Consider the following 25,479-nt stretch of genomic DNA (forward strand, 5'->3'; position numbering starts at 1 on the left):
AATAAAGTTTCACCATGGAGGAATTTGACCTACTGTTATAATTCAAGGAGTTTCAGGGCTAAGGGAAAGTAAAGGAGAATATGTTCACTGGTTAAAGGATGGTTTAAATATTATTTTTCTAAAGCCATTCATTAATATATTTTTTTTATACCCGTGAGAGTCACACTCCTATAAATGCCATCTCACATATTTTGAAACATAAAAGGTGACCGGGCCCTACTTAAATGAATGAAAACAATGTTCCTTTCTAATCAGATCTTGAAGGAGATCACTAATCAGCATTTTTTGAACAAGGAACAGTAGCCAGCTAATCCATATCTTATGATACCTTCCCCTTCCAATTTATCTTCTCACTGCCACTGTTCACATGGTTATTTAGCCGATCAGATGCTGAAATGTTGGGTTGGCATTTATTCAAGCTATGTAAGCATTTTTATGCAGACCAAGGCAAAACACCTAAACAGTACCAAAGCAAAAAGCAGATGTCTGCAGTTTATTTTCCTTGATTGAATTTCAATAGAATTTACATGAGGTCCTCTTTGTATTCAGGTTATCACATTAGGGAGTCTGGGCTTGTGGTGGAGAATAACAGACGTTTGAGAAATTTGTCCAGCATTTGCAGAGGACAAGCTTCCAGATCCAAGCAGAGAAAACAGTGGAGTGGAGTTCACTCTTCCAGGACTGGAAAGGACACAGTAGGTTGCTTTTGCGTTAGGTTCAGAGTTGACAGTGTTCTCAAGTAGCTCATCTGATGCAGCACATTCAATTTCTGCATTAAGTCAAGATTCTTTAAGGTATTTATCCTTTAAACTGTCTTACCAAAGTATATTTGAGGGTTAATATTTTGGCTTATCTTGGAGGTGAATTGTAATGTAATTTACTTAATCAATTTCGTTGAACAGCTGTCAGCCACTGTAGTCACACAGAGTCCTGAAGGAGTTAGGACACAAGCTCTGCTTCCTCCTTCTAACTTTTTTTGCACTACTTTCCCAAGGCATAAGAGGAGATAAAACCTTATTGTCTTCACTGATCACCAATGCTGGAAGGAAGGCAGAGAGGTCAGGATTATATGAATGATCCTGTCTTTCCTCTGGAGAATCATGCTACCAATAGCAAAGGAAGTGGTGTTCTTCCTTAGAGAACAAGCTGATATTATGGACTTGAAAGATGGCTGCTATCCTGGCTGCCCCAGCAATTACTGAAGTAGACTTGGTGTCTGGAGTCTTTCAAAGGCAGCATGTCAAATGATATTTCACTTTCCAGGGTAGAAGTTAAGCACATCAGTATAAACTGAGCAAGAGCCAAGAGACGCTACCTTTAAAGCAGGCAAAATGCCATCTGTCAGCAGCGCTCAGCCTCTCCCGGAGGCAGCAGTTGCTGGCTCCTGCTGCGTTCAGAGTCCCATGGGACTCAGAAACTGGAAAGTATCAATATCTCCTCCGTGCGCTGGCCCTGCTCTGCACGATTCAGAGTCTGCCTGGCACCCTGCGATACCAACCCATGACGGAGACAGCCTCCACAGCTGACAGATGTGGCCTTCTACAGCCTGATCTTTAAGAGGTGGGTGTGCAGGATGGGGAAGCTTCCCAGTGCAAATCCAGTATGAATCAAGGGAACCAAGCACACTGGCATACAAGCATTGTGTTTTCCCACAGCATGCTGCTCTCCAAGACTGTAGAACACAGAGGGCGATCCTCCTTGGCCAGCATGTGCTATGGTCAATCAGCTCTTCTGTCAAATGGGCAATTTCTGAAGATCTGGTCTTTATTTTTTCTCTGGCCTGGAGTGCTTTCTGTGTTATATATTAGAGTACCAGCCCCAGAAGAGCCAATGCCTTTTGTATTGCTGTGGAAGCAGACACAGAAACAAGTGCAGTTTCACATTTACTCTTGCTCCACAACCAACACATGACAGCAGGTTGCAGATCCTGTGGGAGCTCCTTCTTCAGCCTGCTGCCATCAGAAAGAGGAGATGTTGCACTGCCACAAAGCTGCCTGCAACTGCAGGGCAACTCACACCCCCCTTCACCAAATCATCGCGTTCTGCTCGCGATGACCACTCGTGGAGAGGGAAGGCCAGTACTTCCGGAAACCAGTAAGAACGACTTGGGACACAACGACGAACCTGGCTGAAATGTTGTGGTTGAAGCCATTTTCTAGAGCAGTGATCAAGTATGCCTGAAGCGAAATGCAGCAATTACAGGTGATCTTTCACCTCACCAGCCTCCATGCTCTCTGCCTTTCTGCCTCTTTCAGTTGCCCTGATCTTTTTCAGGTACATCTATCATTTCCTATCATTAAATACAGAGCGAAATGGGTGCCTTTGAGGGCAAGGAAAAAAGGATGAGGAAAAGAGTATTTTGTTTCTTCAGAGCCCAGAACAACTCTCATTTACTCTGGCACTGGCAGGCTCCCTAAAACCGCATACTAATTCAGGTTAAAGAAAAAGGATAATTCATCAACTTTTCCATTAAATCTTACTTACCATCTGTCCGGGCCATTGTAATTCAGATGAGCTCAGACAGAGCTTTTACTCTCAAGTACCTGTTCAAGAAAGAGCTTTTACTTTCATTATTATATATATTCATGTGTATACGAACATATAAATACGAAAATACAGAAGCATCCATACTTCATCACAGACTGTGCACATTAGTCATCCTGCTTCTTATCTTTAGTCACGAGCGGTCATTAAAAAAAAGCCTTTTAGCAGAATTTTTAAGCTCATTAAAAACTGTGATATAATACATTTCCTACTGGCTAGTCTACAGGTATCCTGATACAGTGGTAATCAAGAAATTCACGGCTGCAGCTAAATTATACACTGCTAAGAGAGGATGTGTATATTTGAGACTGGACTCTCTAGACTGCCAGTGAAAGACTGATCTTGTCCCCAAAAGCTTCCTTCTAGTCAGAAACAGTGATGAATGGGAGAAAGGAAGCATCATTAAGCACAGTGTATATATGGGGAACAGCAATACAAAGAAAAGTACTTGCCCAAGATCACACAGGAAGACAGGGACAGAGCTGGTAATTGAACCCAAATGTCCTAAAACGCAGCCCAGTTGCCTTAATAGTAACATTTTCCATTTTATGCTGTCTTTAATTGTTTTATCTTCACTTAGATATTACAGTGACAGCTGCCTTACAGAAACCTAAAATGGATGGAAAGCAGGTATCAAGAATTTCTTGGACACAAAAGTAAGCAAATCAGATTTACATTTTCTTCAGTGTGTATACTGACTTCTCTGCTATCTCCATCTTAAGAACACCACACTGCTTTGATAGCTTTCCTAGCCCTTTTATATAGATCATTTTTGTAATTCACAGTGTCACTGTGAAAAGCAATCTGCTGTTGAATTAAAGATTAAATCAAAACTAAGCCCTTAGTCAGTGTGAATGTGTGTATTATTCAAGGATCCTGTTTATTATCAAGGTAATTCTACTTTTTAATGCCCATGAAGATTAAAAATAAACTAGTCAAAGCAATGAGCTTACTGTAAATTATATTCCCAGAAGGGACAAGTCTGAATTGTCATTACCAGAATAATCTGCCTTAATAATTTTGAAAAAGATTGTGTTATAAACCAGGATGATCTGTACACATTTTATACAGCTCAACTTTACCTAATATTTTCCTTTGTAAATTCAAGAGCTGGAGACACATACATGTTCCCACGCTTTCTTCATTAACAGAAGAGAAAGAGATTTTCTGTTTTTCAACACAGTCCACCTGAAGCCAAGCACTCCAATAGGACAGCAGAGAGAGGAGAAAAACAGCCCCACAAACCCACAAAAAGATTTCTGCCTGTTGTGTGCAAAGGGCTAACCTTAAAGCACAGCTGGTTAAAGAAACGGCTTACTGTCCTGGCAGCAGGCAGGAAAATTTTTTTGACTGCTATCCACTGGCGTTCCCAGCAAGTGCAGTATTAAAGGCTGCACTGACCTGGAAGAGAAGAAACCCAGGCTCTGGCCACAGACCAGTGGGGCAGTGTGACCTTCTGTTCTGCACCTGCTTCCTTTGACTAACCACTGATGCCTACATGTAAGCTAGTCACTGCAAACTTAATTGAGAGCAAATGAACTCATCCAAACTAGATGTCTCAAGATGACAGCAAAAACCCATCCTGAAATTGCTTCTCTCTCTCCATTAAGCAGATGAAGACTTTTTGGCAGCTTGCTCAGAGGAGAAGGTGTAAACCCAGTGAGATGAATCATAGCCCAGCACCTTCTTCAGGTTTTTACGGTGGGTAGGGTGTTTTTAAGTTGTGTCACTTCCACTATACAAATAAGTATAGGAAAGACAGACTTGGACCTGTTAGAGTGGGTCCAGAGGAGGGCCACAGCAATGATCAGAGAGCTGGAACATTTCTGCTACAAAGACAGGCTGAGAGAGATGGGGTTGTTCAACCTGGAGAAGAGAAGGCTCTCAGGAGCACTTATTATGGCCTTTCAATACTTAAAGGGAGCTTATAAGAAAGATGAAGAGTGATTTTTTAGAAGGGCCTGTAGCGATAGGACAAAGGGCAATGGTTTTAAACTGAAAGATGGTAGATTTAGATTAGATTTAAGGAAGAAATTCTTTTACAATGAGAGCGGTGAGATACTGGAACAGGTTGCCCAGGGAAGTTGTGGATGCACCATCACTGGAAGTGTTCAAGGTCAGGCTGGATGGGGCTTTGGGCGACCTGCTCTAGTGGCGGGTGTCCATGGCAGGGTGGGTGGAAACAGATGATCTTTCATTGCCCTTCCCAACCCAAACCATTCTGTGTTCCTACAATTATTAAAAAAGACTAATATCTTCAAAATACCATAAATTCAATCAAAACTCATGGCGAAGATAACAGGGGCCTGGGTCTGTGATCTTTAATCCCAATGTTCCTGCCCTCATCAGCTCCTCTCTTCACTATATACATATGCAGCATTACTGCAGCATGTGGGGCAGCTATTCATAGCATGACTTACTTGCACTATTTTGGTTGCTATATATTCACAACTGATTGCCTTGCAACCCTGGTTTTGTTTACACTTCTCTAATATTGATTTTATCAGTTGTGCATGTGTACTTAAAGGCTATTTTAGTACAAGGCCATTTAAAGGCTTTCAAGCCAATCAGTGCCATTGAGAAGTCACAATTTACAGGCACACAGGAGATGTGACAGTTTTGCCATCTGGATCTGAAGCAAGAAATGGAAACAGAACATTTTACCTTATTTAAATAAGGACTAACCCCTGATATGCCAATAATTATTTATAAATATTGGTCATCTGATATGAATGCATTCTCTGTGTTTCAGGGACCCAGAAATACAGCTGTGGTACCTTCCCTCTGAGGAGGGAATATGGTCCCGACCCATGCTCAGAGTTTGAATCCAGCTGCCCTACAAGCATTGCGTAGACCTCACAAAGCAGAAAAGTTTGGACCAAAAAACTTTGCAAACATACCACTTAAGGAAAAGGTGGATTGTCGTGGTTTAACATCAGCTGGCAACTAAGCACCACACAGCCGCTCACTCACTCCTTCCCCCCCACCAAGGGGATGGGGAGGAGAATGGAAAAAAAAACAACTTGTGGGTTGAGATAAAGACAGTTTAATAGGATAATAACGGAACAGGAAGATGACTATGTTGATAATAATAACAACAACAACATATAAAACGAGTGATATACAAATGCAATTGCTCACCAACTGCAGAAAATACCCAATGCCCTGGCTGTTTCTGAGCAGCGATCCCGCCTCCCAGTTCCATCCGGAGCATGACACTATATGGCAGGGAACATCCCTTTGGCCAGCCTGGGCCAGCTGTCCTGACTGTGCTCTCCCAGCTTCTTGTGTACCTGGCAGGGCGTGGGAAGCTCAACAGTCCTTGACTTAGAGTAAACACTACAACTACCTACCAGCAACTAAAAACATCAGTGTGTTATTAACATTATTCTCATCCTACATCCAAAACGCAGTGCTATACTGACTACTAGAAAGAAAATTAACTCTATCTCAGCCAAAACCAGGACACAGATTGAGCCCCTAGCCTTGTCCCCTCTTGAAACAGCTGTAAATTCTTGTATGGCCTCAGATTAATGTTGAATAAAATGCTGTGGCAAATGTATCTGTTCTCCGTTAAAAGACCAACAAAACTATTTGAGATTTGTTTTGAAGACAATGCATATTTTAGTCGGGAAAAAATATTTGTTAAAGGTCAAAACATTTTTTCTGTCATTTCCAAAACAAAATATTTTTTGCTTGAGACCGATAGTGGCCCCCCCCAGCATTTACCTTTAGAGGCTGGGTTTGTTGTTTTTTTTTTTTTAAATATTCCTCAAATTAACCCAAAATAAATATTTTTAGACTTCCATTTTTTAATAGGATGAGCAACCTCCCCCCCCAAAGAAATCATTTTGGGTCAATGTGAATGGAATTTTTTTCAGTCAGTGAACTGAAAAATCAATTATTCCAACAGCCACTGCTGTGAGCAACTCAAGGGCAATGTGAGACCAAGAGAGAAATTGGGAAAGAAGAACTGACTGATCCTACCATAATACTTTTCAATACAGCACTATCCATCTTTTTCCAACAGGTTCCCTGTTAAAGTTTCCAGCCAAGTCACATCTCTTGCTCAAATCTTGCTAGGGTTGGTGTTAAAAAAACCCAACAACCAAACAACAAAACCCAACAAACGAACAACACAAGAAGGAAAATGGAAACAGCAGAGTTCCATTTCTGCAGCTCAAAACCGAGGAGGGTATAAATATATGTTCAGGATTTAGTTAAATTATAAGCCATTTTGAGAAACCATCCTATTAAAGTCCCCTCCAATCCCAGGTAGAGTGGGCAGGGGAGGAGGGACAGTAAAATACTCTTCATGGGATCATGACACAAATGCTAGCATAAGTGTACTCACACTCGTTATTTTCTGTGATTCTTAAAATACCAATTCATTTCTCATATCAGGAACTTTATTCCCATTCTCTGCTTACTCTAAAAAAATATTAAATATTTATTCATATTTAAATATGTCTTCAGATACTTAGCCTTCCCCTACCTCTTCTGCTTTCATCTTATTTACTATAACTGGCCTGGGAAGCATTTAGAGGATATAATGCATGGCCTCAAGACACTTGATATGTGATTGTACTTATCTATACCACTGCAGAGAAACAGAAGCTCTGTTAACTTGTGAGTTCTCCACACAGCACACAAACCAAATCTAAGTTTTTAGTGAAATTGTGTCAGAATATAGGTGGGGATACCGATTCTGTTAATTGATGAGATTTGCAGTTTTCTCCTCTTTCCGCACACACAGTCAAATGAAAGTAATAACAAGTCCTATCAAACTCAAGATCCAGTCTCTCACACAACAGGTCACCTAGTTCTGTGTGCACCAATGTATTCCATCATCAAAAACATTTTGATATTCAGGGGAAACAAAAATCTATTTCTAATTTCATTTTCTCACTTCTCATTGCTTCCCTGTTTTTCTACAGCAAAAGTTAAATTGGTTTGAGTGTAGCTGCAGTTGCCTGAGAATGAGTAAAGATCTGGGCCTGGAAAGTCGGAGGATCACATGAAGTTTGCCATCTGCCCATGGGGCATAAATGTCAGATTAGCATCGCGTTTGACCAACTATGACTCCCTTGTTTGGATGACTTTACAAATAGCTTAACTGGCAACATCTTGTGGCAAGATTTTTAAGTAGTCTTCTTCGACAATCCTGCTAAAGATGAAAATAATTTCATATTGAGGTGCCAAAATTAAGTGACACAGTTCTCACATGGGAACAGTATTTTCTTAGTGCCAACAAGATTTTCAGTTTCCAGGTCTAAACTAATTTTTGGAGTCTGATTAAAAAAAAATCTAAGGCCATTGTACAAACTTTATGGAAGAGTAAAAGGAAAAGGAGAATAAATTAATTTTCATTTAATTGAGGATCAATGCCTTTTGCCTTTAAGCAACACTACTTAAATAGCACTCTGTTGCCTGAAAGGAATGTGCTTTTTATTGTTTGGCAGAAGTCCAAGACTTGCTATAACTACAAATAACTGGAAAAATGAAAAACTATTTCTGGTTCTTTCTAGTTTGTTTACTTCTGCATTTGCATGCGCTCTGTGTAACTTCAGTTTCATTATTTTCTGTGTTTCTGTGACTCTCTCACCCTGCAATAGCAGCATGAAAATCATGATTGTAAAGCCCCAAGAATGTGCAGAGCAGTCACAGAGTAGAAATTTTATCTGATACTACTTTTAACGCTTTTTTTTATAAATTAATATCTTTCAAGTTGATAGGGTCCCTTTAAATTCTTCTACTCTGATAATCTGTATTTCTGATTATCTTATGCATAAGTACCAGCTTGAATTTTTCAAAGCAAAACCTCATTTTCTTATTTTCTGCAAAGCTTTGCAAGATGCATTTTTTTTGGATTTTCCCACTGATGTTGAGATGGGGATTTATATGACATTTCTAAGTTCTGAAAGTGACTTGATTTTCTTCTTCAAACACCCCAGGTACCTTGCCTTCTTTTAAGCATTCTCTTTCATGGCCCAGTTCAGCAAAAGCATTTAAGCATAGGCTTAATCCTCAGTCAAGTAAAGTACATAAACATGTTAATACGAATGCACACCCTAAAGCTAACACCAAAAATGTGTGACCATTCAATCTCCTCTTGACTTCAAAAGACTAGTAGTCCAGGTATTATCAGAAAGGCAACATATTTCATTTAATAACAAAAAGATATTTATATTTCCATGATCTTTCAGATCCCATAAACGCCCAAACTATTGCCTCATCTCATATCAGAATAAAAAATTAGCTTTGACAACAAAATATTTTTCTTTCAATTTGATAAAGAGAGCTCCATACTGAAAACTGTAAAACTCAAAGGTGCCACTGTTTAATGTGTTTGGATTCATCACCCTTAGTATCCAGAGCGGGCTGAGAATTTTCCAGCAGAGTACTTCTCTGCTGGAAAACACTGTTTCATGGCTGAAATATGCTGCTTTTGGAAGTCTCCTCCTCCCCTGCCTGCCCCAGCTGGCCCCGGCAGGACCCAGCCCTTCGCTGTGCCTATGGGACTGTGATGAGAAGGAGTGAGCGCAAGGGGAGTGGGAAGCACCTGCCAAGCCTGGTGATGGTGAGCAGGACTGAGAGAGAAGATTAACAAACATTTTGGGAACCAGCTCTATTTCTAACAGCCAGCTGGACTGCACCACCTGCAGCACTGCTCTGATTTCAATGAAGCAACACTTTATGATGTTCATTTCCTCATTCTTTTTTTCCTTACTTTGTCAGGATCACTGAAAAGATACTCCACACTAAATTTTCATCTGGAAGTTTGACCCTAGTGTTCTTCAATTTCTGTCGAAATTATTCCCTTGTAAAAGGACAGCCATCAACATTTGTTCCCTGTAGATCCAGTTTAGCAAAGCTTCACTCTTAAAAGTAACTTTTTTTTATGCCTGAACCACCTACATACAATGATAAAACATGTACTTTTGTAAGGCATATTAGTAAATTGATAAAATTTTTCAGGTCGTAGCAATTTTTACTTTGATCTCTACTGAATTTCTGCTTGGGTTTTTTTCTGACCTTTAGAAATGGCATATCACCACTGCTTAGAGTGTCCTGAATTGCTGGGTGTGGATGGCATTCCCATTTTCAGATGGGTTATTCAATGTTTGTATTTCAGGATCCTTGGGCAAGTCCCCCTGTTGTTTACAGAACATTTTTGTAAAGTAAATTTGTATGTGTCTTGCTGAACAGTGGCTAACAGAGTTAAACGTGGCATGGCATTTGGAAACATTGCAAGCTTAGAATTTTTCACAATTAATAATTTAGAAAAAAAATTGAACAGAATGCTTTATGGCACTGTATATTTACTGTACATCTATGTTTTGTGCTGACTGCATTTATGTTACATTAACATGAAAATCATGCCACTAATGAGATGCAGTACATTTTAAGAAAAACTAACAATGATCTTTGAGAAAACTCAGAATAGAAATTTCACAATCCATTGTCAAAAATAACATTATACTATTCATATTTTTAAGTGCAGTGTTGTAAAGGTATCTTGATTTCTTTTCAAGCCCTGTGAGCATTGTATAAAATAGTCTATGCTGGTGAAATTACCTGGCAGTGCCTGATGTTCTATGATCATTTTTCCTGCAGTACAGTTGGAAATTCAGAAATTCAGCAGTCAGCATCTGATTAGCCATGCGTAATCATCATGAGCAGCAGTTCTGGGAATATATGCCTAGTCCTGCTAACTCAGTCTTGTCTTCATCTCCACAATGAAATGGTTTCCCCAGCTGTGGCCTATTTGTTCCCAGTTAATTTAATGGTAAAGTATCCATTGGATTCTTGCATCACCTCTCCAGTGGAGATTATTTCTTGATCTGCCTTGAAGCAAAGCTATAATTTTTCCAGACTGATGTATGAGTCTGGCTGGTAATGAGGTGACTACTCCTTTTCTAGATATGAATGATACATTTTAGATCAGAAATGATCAGTTTACATTATATTACATTGCTCGGTTTACAATACATTTCTTGCATTGCAAGTTGCCCTGGTATTTTTGGAAAAAAAAATAAAAATCATTATTTCCTATTTTACTTAAGCCTGCTATGTGCTAATACGAAAAAAACAAATTAGCAGTAGCATTATTTTTTTTAAGGAATAAAGATGATGGGAATCTTACAAAATCCACCTTTTTGTGAAACCAATTTTTAATAAAAATATTTTATACCTTCTATAAATATAAAAATCTTACAGAAGGTTAAGAAATTATTTTTTTTCTGGGAAAAAATACAGAGGGCACTATCATTTCAGCTTTTAGTCTAAAATATGCCACCTTTGAATATCAATGCATAAACCCAATGAATTTGAATTAGATTTAAAATGTTTTGCTTTTTTTAAAATATTAAATTTAATGCAAAAACAAAAGTGGAGTTGTAAGCACTTTGAGCAGCCTTTCAAAATGTAATAAAGTGAAAACATACATTATTAAGTCACTAATACTGGACCAGAGCTTATAATTAACCATTGCTGTGCTTGTTGAACAGGAGTCCACATACAGAGCAGAAGTGCCAATCACCTTCTCAAAAAAACTTGTTTTGAGTGATAATAACTTCAAAAACAATCAGCTGCTTAGGACTTTTGCCCCTGTGTGATCCCAAGTACAGAAGCAGCAATGTGCATATACCTGCCCAGGTGTTCAAGGATTTACAGGCTGGCTTAGCAGCCCAGCCTAAAGGCTCTACCCTGACAAACTCTGGATGTCTTCAAATGACTACACGGGATCTAACACACCTACAGGGATCTGCCTACCCAGAATGGACAATTTCAGTGGCATTTAATTCACTCAACAGAAGCTATATCTGGGTCAAGATTTCCCTAAGCTTCACGTGGAGAGAGGAGTGGCGTGATACATGCTGCTTCCTGATCTTTCCGACTTTTCGCCAATGCCAGAGGTAGGTTGCTGAGCTAGACACTTTGTCTGACACTGGCCAGACGTTTTTACAGTGATCAGGACCAAGGCTCTGCTACTTACTGTGTCCTGATACTTAAGTGCAACACTTATTCTAACTTAAGTATGAACTTAAGTTGTACTTAAGAATGAAACTTAAGATGTTTCCCCTAAGTGTTTGCAGGAGTGAGTCTCCACCTATATAAACAGAATATGCTAAAGAACACAGCAGTATGTAATCAGAAGAGCTGAGACACACTTAAGCATGACTGCTGAGGCTCTAATTATGGAGCTTCATTAAAATTTCCAGAGAGAAGAATCCAAGCACCAGCCTGCTATTTCTCTCATACTGACATTGGACAGTTTCAAAGAGACTGAACAAAGAAGCTCCCTTCTCTACCTCATGAAAGAGTTTATTCCATCCACACTACACCCTCAGAGCCCATGAAAAGACGAAGAAATTAAAAAAAATAAATTAAAAAACCCACAAACCCCCCACAATTAGAAAAGTTTCGGAAGAAAATTCTAACCAGCCGCACTGAAAGCAAAAGAAATGTTATAGCCTCAAAGCGTTCCAGATGAATTTCTGAAAAGTATCTTTAAAAGCCTTCCTAGCTTCTGAGCTAAACAGCCATCTAGGCAGGTTTCTGAAAGTCGTCTTTAACAGCAAACCGAAACCTTCGCTATGTCAGTGCAGCTGTCAGTCTCTCTTCCATGCCTTAACCCTGCTAAGGTTTGCAGCTGTCTTTTATGATGATCAGAATTGCTTTAATGCTGCAATGCCTTAAGAAGACATGCCTTTTCTCAGGTAATCTAGATCCGTCAATCTGTCCAAAAATAGTACATCATTCCATAGACAGTAGTTTATTTTATGACAGTAATAGGCAATAAAATAATGCAGTGAAATATTTTAGTGTGAGGAGTCTAATTCAGTACAGGTTAATAAAGTCTGTGTGATTCATTGTGGCACATTATTTATCCACAGTAATTTACTAGGTAGATGTGTGAAATCCCATTGCAGTCAGTTGAAATTTATGTGCTGGGCAGTCTTCTTTTTTTTTTTTTTTTTTTTTTTTTAACCCACAAAGGACATTTACTTTCCTCACAGCAATTGAACAATAACCAGGAGTTGTAAGACTTGCATGATTTGTGGTTAAAAAGCAAGATACAGATTAATGCTGACCTGTGTTACAATGCAGATCTAGGAAGACCTTTTAAACTGATGCTTTTTAAAAGTGATGCAAATTCGGCTGAAAACACTGTAATCGTTAAAAATAGTTTGGGAATTAAAACACATTTGGACACAGATTTGAATGGTTAAAAATATCTATGCATAAATAGAAACACCTGCCTAGGACAATTTTTAAAACAATTTAGATTAAAACACTGTGCTCATGTGCTAAGACAAGCCCCACTAGTCTGAATATTGGAGTACTAGGTAACGGAAATTTTTGAGAAATGATCACAGAACACTGCAAATGAAAATATTATTAATTAACTGCATGAGAAAACAGCATCATAAGGCACTTGAGGGTGTTTTCCGAAAACTTCATTACCGATGGCAAAGGCTGAAAACGTAAGAAAAAAAGTTATCTCCTCTACCATAATCAAAGCATCTCTGGTGCTAGCAACACAATGTGAGGCTCATCTGTGAGCAAAACAGTCTCCCTGGAAACTGCTAGAATGTGTCACTTCATCTGATCCCAAAATGAGAGATAAGAAAAAAGAAGTGTGAAATCCTTTGCTGTGAAGGTTACCATTTTATTAACAAACACCTGCAGCTTGATGTTTAGCAGCACCTGAAACATATGATTTCCTAATTGCTGCAAAAGGCATTGAATATCCTTTACAGTTGCACCTGTCATGACAGAGGCCCTTCCTTTCACTGTTATCTTCCTGCCTGTTTAACAGATCATAGCCTTGAAACAAAATTATAAATATCTCTTTTGCATAATTTCCTAATTAACCCTCTCTTTGCTTCACTAAAAATTACATTAACATTTTTCTAGAAGCAAACAACATATTTATTCAACACCACCATTGGGACTTTATCAATATAACTGTTATGTGTACACTAGGCATAGATCTAGGATTGCTCAAAACCAAGTCACATTAATGATTTTAATTAGGAACACCTCCTAAACCAAAGCTGTAGAAAAGGGACATTGATTCAGTAGCAAACCAGCCAGTGTGCATCACAAGCAACAATTTTTTTTCTATTACAGCTGCTTTGGATTCTCTGATCTGACTAAAAATTAAGGCTTGCTAGGGACCTTCTTGGACTCCATACTAATAATTGTCCAGATTTAGACTGGTCAGAATCACAGAGAACACTGAGAGGCAGCAGTAGTCATGTGCAGGCTGATGCCCTTCAACTGCATGACTGTTTCCACACTATGTGACCCAGATCCATGCAAGGCAGTAGTGGAGGTTAAAGCTAAAGTGTTCTTAGATTTCTTGAATAAATCAAGGTGTGGAGAGAAAAAAGCAAAGCGAACACCAAACTCTTGGCTATCATGGGTTGAATGTGCATTTTCTGTTTGGAAGACAAGCTGCTTCAAAAGTCCTTAATTTCCTACTGCTGCAGAGGGGAAGGGAAATTAAATTCTCTAGACGATACCTGAGATACAAAACATAAGCAGAACTCTCCAGTGAGTAAGATATTTGAACACAGGACCTTTAACTTTTTTCTAGAGTTTGCAGGTGAACGATGAATGACAGAGGAGTGCAAAAAGAGTGCCCGAACACTATTTGAGAACTGGACTCTATGCCTGGTTGCTTTCTCACGGTACCAAAGCAATGTTAAGTAAATATCTTTGATCACAGTGATCACAGGTGCACCAATGATGACAGTTTGTCCATCCATCAACATGTAAGCTTTGAGTTGTGAATCTGCTCCACAAAAATGCTGTAGCATTGAACGGATGTCAAAACATAAAAAACTACATAGTATTAAGTGCTCTGGAAATAAAACAAACCATCAATTGCATCTTATTAATTTAACATTAGGAAAGTCCCCCAAAGTGGAACATTTCAATCTTGAACTGCCCATACTTTGGTATCTCCATCTGTAATACAATGTTACAACCACTTTTTTGTAGTGTGTTATGAAAGTCAGTTCATTAATAGTTAAGAAGCTGTCAATACATACAGAAATTAATGTCTTTTTCTCTAGAGGACAGTCTGAATGATGTGTCACACAGAGGTCATGGGCCAAGCCTTAAGCAGTGAGGGTAAGATGGAATGGTGAATCCCTATTTGTTTAGAGATCACTCACACTGTGATGACTGGGGACTATTTAAAAAATAAAAAAAAGGTATGGGATCATGAAATTAAAGAAAGTATTGTCTCTATTACAATGCAGTCTTTAATATCATGATCATACAGTACTAATGCCACAAAAATAATTAATACTTAATTTCAGTATTTAACAGCTTTCAAAAGGTAAGTTTGCAATTCCTTCTGTATGTAATTATATTTATAACTGAAACAATACTCTCCTTTGAATCTTGACAGGAACACTTTCATAATGCAACTCTGAAGATAATAGAATTATAGAAATGTTTTGTTTAGAGAAGACCTTTAAGATCATCAAGTCCAACCATTAACCTAGCACTGCCAAGTTCACCACTAAACCATGTCCCTAAGCACCACACCTAACCGTCTTTTGAATACCCCCAAGGATGGTGACTCAACCACTTCCCTGGGAAGCCTGGTCCAATGATTGACAACCCTCTCGGTGAAGAAATTTTTCCTAATATTGACTCTAAACCTCCCCTGGCACAACTTGAGGCTGTTTCCTCTTGTCCTGTCACTTGTTACTTGGGAGAAGAGACCAACACCCACCTGGCTACCACCTCCTTTCAGGCAGTTGTAGAGAGCCATAAGGTCTCCCCTCAGCCTCCTTTTCTCCAGGCTAAACAACCACAGTTCCCTCAGCTGCTCCTCATAAGACTTGTGCTCCAGACCCTTCACCAGCTTTGTTGCCCTTCTCTGGACACACTCCAGCACCTCAATGTCCTTCTTGTAGTGAGGGGCCCAAAACTGAACACAGTACTCGAGGTGCAGCCTCACCAATGTCGAGTACAGGGGGACGATCACTTCCCGAGTCCTGCTGGCCACACTATTCCTGATACAAGCCAGGATGCTGTTGGCCTTCTTGGCCACCTGGGCACACTGCTGGCTCATATTCAGCTGGCTATCAACCAACACCCCCAGGTCCTTTTCTGCTAGCAGCTTTCCAGCCACTCTTCCCCAAGCCTGTAGCATTGCAGGGGGTTGTTGTGACCCAAGTGCAGGACCTGGCACTGAGCCTTGTTGAACCTCATACAGTTGGCCTGAGCCCACCAATCCAGCCTGTCCAAGACCGCTCTGTAGAGCCTTCCTACCCTCAAGATCAACACTCCTACCCAACTTGGTGTCATCTGAAAACTTACTGAGGGTTCACTCGATCCTCTAGTCCAGATCATTGATAAAGATATTAAAGAGAATTGGCCCCAGTACTGAGCCCTGGGGAACACCTCTTGTGACCAGCCACCAACTGGATTAAACTTCATTCACCACAACTCTTTGGGCCTGGCCATCCAGCCAGTTTTTTTAACCCAGCGAAGGGTATACCCTTCCAAGCCATGAGCAACCAGTTTCTCCAGGAGAATGCTGTGGGAAATGGTGTCAAAGCCTTTACTGAAGTCTAGGTAGGCAACATCCACAGCCTTTCCCTCATCCACTAAGTGGGTCATCTTGTCATAGGAGATCGGGTTAGTCAAGCAGGACCTGCCTTTCATAAACCCATGCTGACTGGGCCTGATCACCTGCTTGTCCTGTACGTGCCACATGATGTCACTCAAGATGATCTGATCCCTAAGCTTCCCTGGCACCAAGGTCAGGCTAACAGGCGTGTAGTTCTCTGGGTCCTCCATCCAGCCCTTCTTGTGGATGGGCGTCACATTGGCTAACCTCCAGTATGCTGGGACCTCCCAGGTTAGCCAGAACTGCTGATAAATGATAGAAAGGTTAACTGTACAAAAGTGAGTACGGGAGCAAAGTGATGGACAGTGAAGGGAAAATGAAAAGCCTGACTAGACCATTCTTTGAAAGAGCAATGTATTTGTTAGCTTTTGTTTCCTAATGTATTAGCAAAAATCTTTACAGAAGCACTAGCCAGCAGACAGTGATATTATTATCAGAACGATGGACAATCATCAACAAAGAGAAAACCAAACAATTATTAATACATTAGGTCCTAATTGTGAAACAGTTGACATTATTTTAAATACTTCTATGGAAGAATACTGTCTGTCATTCACAGACTGACAACTTTTCAACTAGATATTCTGCTATTCATCCTATCTTGCCTTCCCCTGTACTCTTCAATATTTAGATAAATGACCTGCTTTTTTAGCTTCTTTGGACCTTTTTGTTACTTTTGCAGTGGAATTAATCTGTGGTTCTGCATCTTACAACTACTGTCTTTATTAGCTGATAGAACACTGAAGTGGTTAGTCTGGCCAAATATTGACTACTGATGGATTAAAAAGCATACAGAAATCTCCTTATATTCCTAGAAGACATCAGAAATTATAACTGTGACTTTTGTTTCTAAAAAGGATGGACCAGATGAACTTTCAGGGTCCCCTCCAACCTGGACTGTTCTATGATTCTATGAAAAACAAAATCTATCAGGACAAGATATATTCCTATGAGAGTAATTTTATTTATTTTTTTTTAAATAGGGCATAACATCATTGATAAAACTTTAATAAATAATAACTCTCTTAGCCAGCTACTAAAAAAGCTTTTGAGAAGAGAGGATAAATAAGGATTTTAAATTCTAAGTAAACAAGCAAAAGAGGAGTAGTTCAGCTAGTACCTAAGGTGACAATGAAAGGTCATACAGATCAGAATCTGAAGAAACAGAAAGTGGGATTCACGTCAAGTATGTGACCAGCAATGTCAGGATCTTTAGCAGCCCATATTGATACTTAAAACCATAACTGGAAATTCATGCTTATTAACAGGAGGATATCATTTGTTGATTCTGATTGTCTGGTGTTTCTGCCTAGAAAGCACTAATACAGTAGCAAAGTACAAAACCTCCTGGAATTACTAGCAAATTTCTTTGCTGACCTTACTTCAGAAGACTACGTTAGTTACTTCGGTGAATCTGAAACAAAGAAAAGAACAGTACTGCTAGTATGATGGATCATGTTGCATGAGATCTTCTGTTAATTAAGCTTTTAAAAAGTTACCAATAATCTCTATGCACTGAAGCTGAAAGCCCTTGAAAATATAATTTCCTTCAGCTGCAGTACTCTAATCATGAAGAAAAATAAAAGAACCTTGTATCTAAGAATTATAGATGAGTCCCTACAAGAACATTATACCAATTATAGCATGATCTTTTTCCTTTTTCACTGGCCCTAGACAAGTGCCCCAAATACATATGCTCACAGGAACTCCAGAAAGTTGGTTGCCTATAGCTCAAGTCTGTAGCAAATCCCAAAACGGCCCTTTGCTGCCAAGCAGCAAAAATGTAAGCAGAAGTTGCTGGAGTAATTACATGGAAGCGCCACAGAGAAAATGCTATAAAGAGCTGTAATTCTTCCAAGAAACACCTTCCCCTTCCATGTGGAATTTAAAATACATAAGAGTGCACCAGAGATATTAATAATGGTGAAAAATTGGTGGGGAACACCCCCTCCTTCCCCCCCCCCCCTCTTTTTTTTTGATGTAGAGATGAAAGAGTTACTGAAAGAGGCAAAGGCAGTGTTTGAAATACCATGGGCTTCCAACTTGTTTAGAGTCAACCTCTGCTTGGCCCTAGAGATAAAGTTTTGCTAGTTACAGAAACAGAACTTAAGCAACCACTGTTCCTTGTGGTTATGTTTCTATTAAATCTGCTCTGAGATCTTGCAGAAGCAAGCTTGTAGCTGAAGGTTGTACTGTTAGAAAGAAGCTTTGTCTGCTAAAATTCATTAACAATAATGCTGGAAAAAACCAGCATTTGATGCAGTTTCACTTTCTCAAATGCTTCCCATAGTTAAAATGCAGTACTGAAAGATCAGCAACAAGAGTGTTATGAAGAGAGAGGAATGAAGTGGTATAGGCAAAAGAGAACAGCTGCATTTTCAGCTGAGGGGGGTTTACTGTGCTGAAGTCTGAGGAGAATAGTAAAGGAGCTAAAGAAGAAAAGGAGTGAAGGAGTAAAGAAAAGCTAAAGAAAATTAGAAAGAAAGAAAGAAGAAAAGTATATTGCCCTCTCTCCAAATGTATCAACCCAGTGCAGAAGTCTAGGGGTGAGTCCTAAAAGAGCACATGATTTTGAAAGCTATGGATCTTTGCATGTCTTCAAATTCTAATGCTTCCTCACATAAATCGAAGCTTATCTGTTGTCTAATTTTGCTGTCTTCCAATTATGCTTTTCTCTTGGAAGATATTCACCTGTAATACAAATTCTGTTAGAAACCTCACACATTGCCATTGGCAATAGGAGTGAGATTAAGATTCTTCACTTACTTTCTTCCATGGTAGTCCAGGGTTACCACTGTGGTTCTTCACAAGTTAGCTCAGATAACTAACTTTCGGAAGAATAAAGCTTAGAAAATGCTCCTTTACTCTATTTTTATGATTTCTGTTCACCATATCTCACCACTGAAATTTACCTTGTCAGTCAGAGTTTAATGGTGAAGCAAGGAGTGGAACAGGCCTTTGTGGCCCTGATGGTGCCTCAGTAGGACTCAGAGAGGTGCAGAAAGGTTTGAACATAGAACAGGTGTGTACCACTGCCTTACACTGCGGCTAAAGTAATGGCGGAGAATTCAGTTTCCCTGGACATTTCATTCTGATGTTTGGGATTTAAAACAGTGCTTTGGTTATAACAGCTTCACAGTATTTTCTCCATGTGCAGCCTATTTGTTGTGATGGTTTTCTCAGTTGAGTTCCTTTTGCCTATTACTACACACTCCCTCAATGCTTCCTTTGCGCTAGCAACATTCCTCCCACATAGATTTTTCAGGACTGCTCACTAGTGCCAAAGGTCTGATTTCCAGCTTATGTCAGGATTTCCTAAGACCACAATATTTTTACCCTGCCTAAACCGTCAGATAGAAGTTGGTAGAACTCGATAACAATTTCAGTGCTGTTTTCTGAGGAACAGCTGATGCTCTAACTTCTATACTTCACATAGATTTTTACTAATTCAGACTTTGCTTTTGGCTACGTGGCTTGTCATTAAGTCCTTACAGAGGTATAGTTCTGTTGCTGTCAATCAAGCTTACAGACTAACAGAAGCTTTGTGTTAGCCTGCTGCTTGTTGATAACAACTTTGCTGCAATCTGAAGAAGAAATGCTGTGCATTCATGAGGTTAACCTGGAGCCTACTTGACATTTTGCAGAATATTTTGAGATTTGAGTAGAAAGGGGGAAAGAAGGTTAGGAAAGCCAGTTTCCAACAGGGGTGTCCCTCCCTATGCTTCAGGAGTAATCTGGAAAATTATAAGCTAAGGGAAGCATTGCTATAGGATGTTCTGCCAAAAAAATTATATTAGTTAATGTTTGCTTACCTTCATTTCCACATGGCACATCCCCCGCTTTTCCAGAAATGCCTATATATAATGTGCAAAATGCCATCCCAGAAAAACCTTTAATGCCCCCAGAACTTGCTTTCTGCAACGTTCTGCATGGTATGAAGGGGAGAAGGATAAACCAGTGGTGTTGACAAAGGAGTGCTGTGGTTATCACAGCTTTCATGGTTCCTACACAGGACTTTAAAATGCAGTGTATTGAGTAGAAAAGGAGTTAACCTTCTAGTGAAGATGAAACATCTCTTTGGGGTTTTAGCAAAAGCAAACAACTACTTTTATGTAACTGGTATAGACCACACTGAATTAATTTGAGCAAGAACTTTCACAGAAACATCTTCTATTTTGTCGTATACAGAATCTGTTGTTCCAACTGCCAGCAAATGCATCACCATTTAGTTCATTCTCACAGGCGATAGACTTTAAAACACATCAAGGGTTGTGCCAGACGACTGCACATATTTAAATTGTGCTTCAGACTTTGTACGGCTCTGGTTATAGCATGCTCTGAACATCAAACACAAGCAAAGCACAAAGAAACTGCCACATCAGCAGGTCTAACTAACCACAGCATTGATATGGAGAATTATGACGTTTACCAGTGAAGAGCAGAATACTATAGTTGATCTGAATGTTAATAAGCAAACTTTTTTCTTACACTCTTTCTTTATCTGTAGTAAAGGAAGAAAAGCATGCTAAAAATAGTGGCTTAATTGGTAAATAGGCCACCTCAGTTGGCAATCTAGTATTATAGATAGAGCTATGGAAAGGTGGAAAACAAGATTTAGCCTCCCACTTTCTTGTAAATTAGGTCATTACTTGGCTAAATCCTCTCATTTATGTCCACAGCTAAATGGCATGAAAGCTAATTTGAAGTTCACAATTGCACCTTCAAAATTCAGGAAAGCCTCCAAAAGTAAAGCTTATCTTCCTGAACTAGAAATGCATATCAGAAGTCAAAATTAAAAATCCCGGAAAATCTCCAGATGACGCAGGAATGAAGAAAAACGTTTCACCAAGATCTAAGCTCTGTTTAGACCAGGAGAAGTCATGATGACCCTATAAATGCTGATAGGCACAAACAGCTCTGCCCTGGTTGCTAAAATAATGCAACATCTATTCTTTCACTTCCTTGTACAGAGTTGTTTAGTGCTTAGTCAAAGGGTCATGGATATTCTTGGATGATCTCCAGTCCTCCTGAAACATTCAAACTTTTCATCAACTCTGGCTCCCTCTTCTGAGGCACACAGCCAACTGCCTTGAAGCACAAAGTACAGACAGACACAGTAACAACCCCCTCCAGCGTAGGAACACTGGAGGTTCAGGATGGGAATCTTTTCACCCCCTATATCTCAGCGCAACTGCATTGTGGCTGACATTATTTGGTCGCACATGTATCGATTTTTTTTTTCTAATACAGAAGATATCTTAGACTAACAGGGGAGCAAGTGCCTTTTGATTTTCAATATTTCAGTAAGAAGTATTCTCTTAGAAGAGTAAGACATCTTAGAAATCTGACTTAATACCTTCTTCTAGGAGGAAAAGAACCCACTCAATTCCAATGAAATGGATCACCAAATTACATTATTTGCCCTGGAAAACTCAACTGCATCTCGTCTCATTCAAATACTCAAAACACCATTTGAACCTATCCAACAAAAAGTGAGAGATTAAATAAATCAATCAACAAAAACATAAAAATACTTTCAACTTCTTTACAGTTGTGGCCCACGAACCTCCTCATTTCACATTTATTTCCACCTTCTTGCTTTTGCCAAGGTCACTCAGGGCCCTGAAAATGTTAAATTTTTTCTCATTCAGACAAGAGAGGTAGGGACTCAAAATATCACCCTCAAAAGTTCTGGATATTATTCAAAGAATCACTGTTAGTATGGATCTTTGCATTAATTTAATAAGAAAACAGGGTGTGTGAGCTTAGAATGGGGGTCACCATTGCTGGTGTGACAGATGCAGTTTAGAGGCACAGAGAACTGAAGATTGAGCTATTGGTACCCATAATACGTTCCTCTAAATATCAACAAAAGATTAAACATTCCTCCCAAGTACTTTGACCCCTTCCCATGAATTATTCTTCAAAAGTCAACTCATTTTGGTTATCTTTTCCCTGAAGTCTGCTTCCAGAATCGTCTTTCACCGGTAGCCAGCCAAACAACACTCACAACCAGGGAAGAATGCAGAAAAACACAATAAAACATTCTGTTTCATAAATCCTGAAACACAGCTACAACCCAGGGCAGTCTGCAATTCTAGATTCTCTAAATCAAGCCAAACCAACCAACCTGCTAAAAAAGAAGTTGGCAGTCTCACAGTTTGAAACTAGCAGCCTCTCTCCTATCTCTTCCTTCTTTTTATTATTATTATTATTAATTATTTATTTATTTATTTTTCATTTAGGAAAGAACACTGTAAAAGCAACACTGAGATGGATGGCCTGGGGCTTTAATAGTGCTTATTACTTCAGGTTTATACAATGAGGAATTCATACCTAGTGACTTAATAACTTTGATAGCATCATCAATCTTGCCAACAGAAAATGGCTAATCTACTTTAGCAGCAAGTTCATTAAAGGTTGAGTCTTTTTTTTTTTTTTTTTTCCCTCTAGAAGAGTAAGGGGGACAAGATAAGGACCTTCCAGAGAGTATTTGCAAACTATTCCTATAAGCAGGCTAATATGGCAATTCACAACTAGGAAGGGAGAGAGGAATGGAAAAATCATAAATTCTTAGGAAAACATTATAGCTCATAGATTAAAAAGGTTATTGCTTAGAAGATTGAAGAGTTTTAAATGAAAGTGGCTGAGGCAGAATAAAATGGATATCCACAAAAAATGAGCTTCTAGGAGGAGAGTTAATGATGAAGTGCCGAGTTGGCAGGAGGCCAGCATTGTCCAGATTAGTTCAGTTGAGTAGGAGGGATAATGTCAGCTGACATGCTGGCAGCAAGAAAGGCCTAGGAGATGGATGGCAGCTTAAACACAGGCTGGTCCAGCAGTCAATGGAAAGCTTGTTGCAATGATCAGACTGATTATTCTATCCACTGGGATTTGGGGTACTTCAAAGTAACTACAGAATCCACCTGTCAAGAAAACAGTTGGGAAAAGGGCAATCCCATCAACAGAAAATGCACATGACTGATGACAGACCAGACATATCACCAAGAGAGGCAGCAGGCTGTATCTTCATCAGTGTAACGCTGAAGTTAATACAGGGCAACTTTACTGACATCTTCAGAATTGACTCCAGATTTACACAGAAACTAATGAATTCAGAGTATGGCCATACTGGAATTTCCTACCAAGTGCACAGGGAAGACTTTTATAAAGAAAATCCACTGCTCTGCAAACAAATTGTAGTTAACATTTGCCAGAATTTCATCCATGGGCTAGATGTTCAGCCAAGGTAAACGAGCATACTTCCATGATGCCAGCACAGACTCCAGCCCTCTAATATCTTCCATGGGACAGCGGCAGTATTTGCAGAATTGCAGTCTCTCCAGAGCAGATGTTGAAACAGCTTGCAAAACTACTAGGGTAACTATAGTATAAATATTACTTGCTAATCTTCTAGACTGAAACTGAAAATCCAATTTTGCTCTGCATCACCACACTCAGAAGTTTTTATTGTGGTAGGAGCTAGAGGGCTTAGCCAGATGGGATCCTATCAGGCCACAGACTTTAAAAACACAGGGAACCTGATGACACCTTGCCAAAGGGCTTACAGAGGAAAAGAGAGGTATTATGAAATGGATAGTCAAGGTGGAATCTAGACTTGTGTAGGATTTGACAAAAGAATTATAACAAATGCCAGTATGAGACAGAGGAATTTTTATGGGTATGCTGCTCTTAGAATAGGGACCAACTGTAGGGTGGGGACAGTGAGTCTAGGGGTAAGATGGTAAACTGGGGACTTTCTAGGTTTGAAACTAATTCAAGCATAGGGAGAGGACCAGCCATCTACAAGCTGCGATAAAAAAATCAGCAGGCGATGATCAACCCAAGGATGAAGACCTCCAACCCCACACCTAATGGGCATGGGGAAGAGGAACTGGTCTCTGAGCCAACTCTCTGGAGGAATCTGACCAAAAAGCTGACGAACTTCATCATTGCTGTACTTCACTGGAGTGTTTGTAGAATAACTTTCCCAGTAAGCAGGAATGGATGGATGGAAAGATTATCAGAATTCATAACCAGACAATTACAATCTATATCATCCACATTTTATTTTTCTGTGGATAACATTCTGTTTTTATTTTCCACTCACATTGTATGAACAGGGTTAAAGGAACATCTAATTAGAGAAGGGTATGAGTTAAACATTTATGCAAATCAACCCTTTTCATGAGTAGCATGGTTGACAAGTATGAAAATGGACTGATTTGTTGTCTGTGTTTCAGTTCCCATTTTAGAAACCCAAATTAACCATTTCATCTTTGATGAGATCATCTTTCTCTGATGTCAAGCGTCAATATGTTAATTTGTGATGCTTTTTTTGTTTATTATCATGTTTAAGGTCAAAAAATTCCTCTGCTGTCTCACATAACTGCAAGTAGATTCACATTTTCAGGGTCTGTTTGAAGTCTCATTCCACCCCATTATAACTTCACTGGTGTTACTTTGACTTAGCAAACAATTAAACCAAAGACATATTTCAGGAAACAAATTCTTCCCTGAGAATATATCTGGTTGTTTCTTTAACTTTCACAACAGAGGAACAAAGACATTCCTTAAATGAAGAGGTGGACATGAAATTTAACACAGTCACAATGCACCAGATTGGAAGATAACAATCACATTTTCTCACAGAATTCAGTTAAAGATTTAGGTCATGAAAGTAACTGATGGAATTATTTCTCCAACTCTCTCTACTTCTTGCGTCCTAACTCTCAACCTTAAACTATTTACCCCCAATGATATCACTCTTACCAGACTTTAGGAAATATTGTAAACTGGTATAGCTCTAATCACATTAAAAGGAACGAGATTTCCATAGGTGGCAATTACTGTTAAAGCACTGACTACAGCTGGATGCAGCACAAGCCATCACACAGCAATCAACAAGTTTGAAACCTTTGGTTCAAGACCAGAAATGAGAAATGGAAGTCACTGTCGTAATCAACAGGCAACCAGCTGCCTCACTTGGATGCTGCAAGGGGTTAGAGGGCAATGCAGAAATCAACGTAATAGCAGTCAGAAAAAATTTAGGAAAGCTTGTGAAGCATACTTAAAGGGAATGAAATGCAAGTAAGTGAAACTTTTTTTTTTTATTATTTTTATAATGCTATGAAGGTGCTAAGGGATAAATGGTTTTTTAAAACTCCTTATGCAATCTGTCTGGCATACTGTATTCCTTCAAGAAGGCCAATCAGATAAAAAACTCTGGAGGTAATTGAAGAATCTGTAATTCCATCAAATAAGGATTTCTT

Source organism: Balearica regulorum, chromosome 2 (assembly GCF_011004875.1).
Source record: "Balearica regulorum gibbericeps isolate bBalReg1 chromosome 2, bBalReg1.pri, whole genome shotgun sequence".
In the NCBI taxonomy this organism is placed as follows: domain Eukaryota; kingdom Metazoa; phylum Chordata; class Aves; order Gruiformes; family Gruidae; genus Balearica; species Balearica regulorum.